Below are 7,256 nucleotides of genomic sequence, written 5' to 3' on the forward strand. Positions count from 1 at the left end.
TCACCCATCACTGCCAGCTTCTCAAAACTTCAATTTCTTGTGTTCCTTCCACTTTTGAATGCTTCTTATCCATCATCTAAGCCATTCCTACCTTATAAACCCTGAAAACACTTAACAAACATATCACGGTATCGAATGGTAATAAGAGAGGATTAACAATTAGCAATTTTAAGGCCAAAGAAGCATGTTTTCAATCACAGTACAGAATTAGGAAGAAAAATGTAAAACATGCAATTTATATGCATAAGTGTGAGAATAATGGATAAAATCCACTCAATTCAATACAAAATAAACCATAAAATAGTGGTTTATCAGCCTCATGTTTGATATCCATGGGAGAATCATGGTAGAACAAGTGATGGAGTTTTCTGCGGAGGTTGGTGAAGTTGGTGTCGGTGAATCTGGCCACTCGAATTTTGTGCAGGATGAACCACCATTTGCACCACCACCCCTACATGTTGCTAGTCCAGTGAAAGACATGGATGTGGATAGTGAGGAGTCTGATGAAGAGTATGTTGGTGGTAGCAATGATAGTGGTTTTCTGAAGATGATGATGAGGAGGAGTTTGTACCAGAGACACTGGTCGACGCATCAATTCGGTATCTTCTGCCTGCCCCGCACCCATTTCCAGTCTTATCAGTTGTACCCAGTCACTATTATACATTGGATCTAGACGCGATGCATGAAAAAATTCTATTTTTCAACATGGGTGGAAACGATTACAACTTAGATAGTGGTGTGGAGTTTCAGGTTACCTACAAATTCAAAAGCAGAGAGGCAGTAATGCAAAGTGTGAATAATTACAACATTTACAGAAGTGTTGAGTACCGAGTTGTGGAGTCAGACCAAGTAAAGTACAATGTGCATTGCCAGCAATCAGCAGCAGGATGCCCTTGGAGTCTCCGTGTTGCCCTCCGACAGAATTTCAGATATTAGTGAGGTCAAGTTTAATTATGGTGTATTTTAAGTGTAGGTCTCCAGATGCCAGCACTTCATGAATGCTGTGATCAGGAAATTGTCAAATACAAAATCCCTGAATAGCACCGTGTCGCCACACTCAGCCTTCATCAAATAAGGGACAATGGCATCTGGTGGTGCAAGCATGTCCTCTAATAAAATACACCACATTTAAATGTATTTAAAAAATAAATATTTAAATATCAAAATAAAAAGATAAAAAAATATACTAAACAAGTATTTCACATTTCATAATTTAGTTGAAAATAGAATAATTAATTTTTAAAAATCAAACATCGAAAAAACATATCGAATAAAAATAATAAACATTAAAATATTTAATAATAACTAAAAAAGTTATCTACCATAATCAAAATTAAATTTAAATATATAAAATTCAAATTAAAAAAAATAAAAAACGTAATAAACATTTACTTAATGAATTAGTTTAACTAATAAGTTAAATCATACCTATTAATTAACATTTACTAACAATATATTCTATCACCTAACAAATATTACATCTATGAAAATACCCTAACCATGACTATAATTATATGCTTATTTAACTTAAACAGAAAAATGACAACACTAACGTAACAAGTTTTTATCAAAATTAAAATCAAAATATAGAAATCAAATTAAATAATTAATAGAATGCAATAAATATTTACTTAATAAAATAATTTACCTAATAAATTAAATTAAATTCTATCAATTAACACTTACTAACAATATATTTTACCATCTAACATATACTACATCTATAAAAGTACCCTAATCATAACTATAAATATATGCTTATTTAACTTAAATATGAAAATAACAATACTAACCTGGAAGTCGATTGCCCCAGTGATATGTCACGTTGTGTTCAGGTGGTTGATGTCCTCATCCCGTGTATCTGCGCGCGCGATAATCTCCAAGTACCTCGATAATATGATTAGAAAAGGCTAGAAATGGGATAAAAGTATAAGAAATTGATGAAAAGTGACTTCAAAAGGCGCTATAAACAAGTTCAATATATAGAGGTGCTTCTTACTTATCTCGTTTACAGTGTAAACGAAAATAACATTGTGTATATGAGTATATTTCGTTTACACTGTAAACGAGATATACACAATATTATTTTATTTATACTGTAAACGAAATAAGTAATAGAGTATAAATCAATAAAAATGCTATAAATTACATATTTTTATAACTTTTATTTATTTAAATAAATCCTAAACTAAAGCTATAAAAAATCACACAAGATATCAAGACATTTCTGCTACATGAATATTACAGACTTTTTTTCTTACACTATCTCCCCATTTAATATTTGCATACTTCTTTTAAAGTTAATTATACGGTACAGATTTAAGTTTACAGATATTCTTATAATATTTCTTTTCTTGCAACACGTGTATAATTTTGTTTTTATAGTGGGGAAGCAGTTTGACAAGTCGCGGTAATCTACAAAGTTGGCGGCTTAATTAAACACAAAAAAGAAAAAGTCATTCATGTTGAATCTTCTTTATATATGAGTTGGTTCTTGACTCCTTAAATTATTTTTTTTCTCTTAATAGGTCCTGCAAGAAAAATAAAGAAAGAGTTTTAATATCAATAATAATATTAATTAGCTAAAACAAAAAAATATTAATTAATTAAAATATAAATTTAATTTTAATTGATATAATTATTTTTTAAAAAAATTAAAGCATATGCGTTTTTTAATTGATGGAGAAATTTGGTAACTAATTTCGTATATTATATATTAAAGAGAGCTTTTTTTGTATAATTCAAAAATGAAAAATAGTTATGTAATTTTCTTTAATTCATTTGTAAATTAATATTGTGAGAGAAATTTTTGAGAACTAGCAACTTTTAGTAGTTTTGATTATTATTTAACTAGCACAAATATTAAATTATTTTTAACAAATAAATTTTATTAATTCATGTATATAAATTTTAAAAAATATAGGTATAAACTGTATTGATTTATGTGTACAAAATCTTAGTAAATATAAATGTAAAATATATATTTTTGTGTGTAAAACGTCTGTAAATATAATTATAAATTATTGTTAGCTAAAAATAATAATATTTGCTAGTAGCGTTGTAACATTGCTCATATTTTAATTCAACTTACTATTAAAAGCTTCTAAATTCTAATAGTATTTAATTTATATACTGGTACATGTATTAATTAATATGACTAAAAAATATAAACAAAGAGAAATTTTATAAGAAAATTCTAATTATGTAATGTTTATATGTAAATGGGATGAGTAAATATTTGTTTGGGTTGGATTGTTTTATGGGTTGGATTGTTTTATAATTGATAGGATTAAGAGTAGTGGGAGTTTTTGTTAATTATTTAGGGAGTTTTATAATTGATCACAAATAAAATATATTATGGAGGTTTTTAGTAACTCTCATTAAAAAATTATCACAAATAAATAAAAATTTTGTAGTGGGTAAACTATCAAATTGGTCTCTTATATTTGGACGCAATCCTATTTTGGCTCTTAAAGTTTAAAGTGTCTTATTTGAATAAAAAAAATTTCATTTAGCTTCCATATAGTCTCACCGTGAGATCAAAATTAAATAATTAATAGAATATCATACATAACAGCAGTATAAGAAGAAGATCAATAATATGGAGAACAAGTACAAGTTCTAGAGGCACAAAATCAACTGTAGATGTATGAATACATTTATTTATCATTCTCTTTAGTTTTATAGAAAATATTTTTGAAGGTTGTAGAAGGCTTAGAGAAGGGGGGTGAATCTATGGCCTTCTTTATTAAGGGTAATTTGGTAATAAAAACAAAAAATTTGAAAAAAATGAGGATTTTAAAACAAACTGAAACTTTGGGACCATTTTGTGGTGAAAAAAAGGTCGGGGACGAAATAAGTTTTCGGCCTCTATGTTAGGAACCAAAATCGTACTTAACCCTTAACCCTTTAAAACAAACTTTCAATCTGAAACTGTTTGAATTCAGCAGCGAAAAATTTATGAGATAATTTCATTTTGTCTCATTAATATCAGAAAACAGAATAGAGCAGGGAAGAAAGAAGTTGACACCATCATGTATCCTGGTTCGGTTGCCTTGTGCTATGTAACCTACATCCAGTCTCCACCACAACAGTGGTGGAATTTCCACTATAGTTAAAGTATTATATACACCAATTTCACAGGATAGACATAATCCTTTCACACTAAAGTTCTAACCTAACTTGACTTGGTTATGCTAATACCTAACTCTTCACTCTTAGTGCTCACCCAACTAAGAAAGGGGTACCTCACAGGTACAAGATACAAGACATTGGACCAACCGAAAGAAATCTAAAATCACTCTAGACTTTTCACTCAAGTGTTTTTCTCTGCCTTTTTCCACTCTTAGGCTCTTTCAATGAACTCTCTCATTCAGCCTTTTACCTCAAGAAATTACAAAAAGATAAACATTGAAAAGAAAAATACAATCTGTAAAACATAAAGGAGATTAATGCTTCAACAGTCTCTTTACTATGTGATTAACCAGATTTACTTGCCTCTGATTTAGTTCCTCATTTTGGCGGAATGCTCCTTTGACTAGGAAGCACTGTCTAAGTTGATGAACTTCTTCAGAGAACTCTTCTCAGAACATAAACTTCAAAACACTAGTTATCTCTCCTTGCTTTCTGAAGGATGAAAAATCTTCTTTTGTATCTCCTTGCATGTTACTGAGTTGCTCTCTCCTAGGTCAACCCTCGAGCTGTGTGCTTCACCAACTCAGCCGTTCACTTTCTTCCATTAATCCTCAATTTAGAAACTTTGGTTCTGACCTTCTTTGTTGACCGAAAGTCACAGGATAACAGAAATAAATATTTTCAATAGTAAACTCAGATCTTAGCCATTGACACACTACTTGGTCCCCAAGACACAAATTTGACCGTAGATATGTAGCAGTATTGATCAGAGTCCATCTTTTCTATGTATCCCAATTTGGACTGACAGAAATTTGGGGAAGAGTAGAGGAAAGCACGATGCATGCAAGAGGAAATAAATTACCTTTAACTTCTGCCTTAGCTTGATTTGGTTTGATTTGGGTGATTAGACCTCAGCTTTTCTTGCTTAATCCTTCTCTTTCTTTCTTCTTTGGTGAACAGTTTAGAGGCTAAGCTTTCTCTCTCTTTCTCTGTGTTCTGTCCGAAGTGACACAAGGTGAAAGTTGCTTTTGGTGAAAGCAAATGGGAGGGATTTGCTTGAGAGAAGCCAAATCGGGCTTGGATCAGTTCTATTCAGGTTCAGTCCGTTTGATTTCTTTGCCTTGTTTCCTTTAGGCTTCCTTTGGATTGTTAGCCCACCAACAGGTTCAGTTTGTTTCTTAATGGGCTGCAGCTTTGTATATTTATTTTGGCCTGCATCACTCAACCAAAATAATCAAAACTAATTGGGTAATTAGCCCAATGATCTATTGTTTGTCATCATTATTTATGTTAGTTAATTTTTTAACTCAACAATTTTATTTAAATTGTAAGAAGAATGATAAATAAATGTATTAATACATTCACGGTTGATTTTGTGACTCTAGAGCTTGTACTTGTTTTCCATATTATCAATCTTATTCTCATACTGCTATTATGTAGTATATTCCGTTCATTATTTAACTTTGACCTCACAGTAGGATTATATTGAAGCTAAATAAAAATTTTTTAGATTCAAGTAAGGCACTTTAAGCCTTAAAGACCAAAACAGAATTATATCCAAATATAGAAGACCAATTTAGTACTTTAATCTTTTTGAATTATATAAGAGAAAGTTCTCTTTGATTATAATATATGAAATTAGTTACTAATTTTCTCCATCAATTAAAAAACATATATGTCATAATTTTTTACAAAAATAATTATATCAATTAAAATTAAATCCATATTTTAGCTAATTAATATTTTATTTTGTCTTAGCTAATTAATATTGTTATTGGTATTAAAACTCTTTCTCTATTTTTGTTGCAGGACTCGTTAAGGAAAAAAAAATTTCAAGGAGTCAAGAACCAATCCATATATAAAGAAGGGTCCAACATGAATGATTTCTCTTTCCTTATATCTAGCCAAGCCGCCAACTTTTTAAGTTACCGAAATTTGCCAAGCTACTTTCTCAATATAAAAACAAAATACACGTGTTGAAAAGAAAGCAAATATCTGTAAATTTAAATCTGTACCGTAGTATTATGATCCTTCTTTTAATCATCACCTGCGACACCTGTTCTCTTCCAGAATCCTTCTACCAAATTCATTCAATCATTCGGATTATATCCAAGTCCCTTATGCTAACCTTTGACAATGCCATCAGACAACAAAGGATTAAAGGAACTCACAAACACACTTTTTTAACAATATTATACTAGCATGCATCAAAGCAATATCAAATACCTTATCTCATCTCATAGTATCCTTTCTTTGTATTTGGTCAATTTTGATTTTGTTTCCGTTAGTGATAATTCAACTTACTTCTAACTAGAGTCTCACCAGGACATATTTTTTTATTTTTAAAAATAGCCTCATTTCTTATGAGTTATTATTCTAATTCTCCTCATAGTGATTTCTTTGCTGGATCCACTCTTATGGTTGTGGAGGCAAAAGGCAAGTGTCCCGTTAAAATTTGAAATTGTCCTTAGTAGTATATAAAAATTATGTATAATTACTTTTATTATATTATTAAATTTGACTTTTTATTCTTCTGCTATTTATTTTATTTTATATTATGTATATTTTATCTTCATTATCGGAATTTTTTGAATTCCGTATTCTTTGCAGGGGATGTCCACTTTCTCACCAAAAATTACAACTAACCCAACACCCATCATGAGTCATTACTCATTATAGAAGCCTTTAAGGTAACAGTGAGAAGATTCAAGAAGAAAATACTTCTTGTTGAAACAAAATTCTATTATTTTTATTTTTTATAAAATTTTAAAAATAAAAATACAAACCAAACTTACTCTTAATTTTCACATTTCTCTGCTAGTTAGAAAATTGATGGCAGGCGATGTAGATAAATAAAATTATTGAAGAATAGGTCTTTACATGTTAAGAGTACAATTATTGAGTTACCGGAAATTACCGTTTTGGATATGAACCATGCATCCAACGTTTGCAAATATAATATAATTAATAACAATTTAAACAGCAAAGCAAAGCACGACATCTACAACTCACAACCTTTTTTTTTCTCTTCAATCATTGAAAGTGCACTAACTAACAAACGAAGGTTGGTAAGCTAAGAGAAAGTAGCAAGTTGCATAAAATGCCATCAGCTAACAGGTAAT

Source organism: Arachis ipaensis, chromosome B10 (genome assembly GCF_000816755.2).
Source record: "Arachis ipaensis cultivar K30076 chromosome B10, Araip1.1, whole genome shotgun sequence".
NCBI classification, from domain to species: Eukaryota; Viridiplantae; Streptophyta; class Magnoliopsida; order Fabales; family Fabaceae; genus Arachis; species Arachis ipaensis.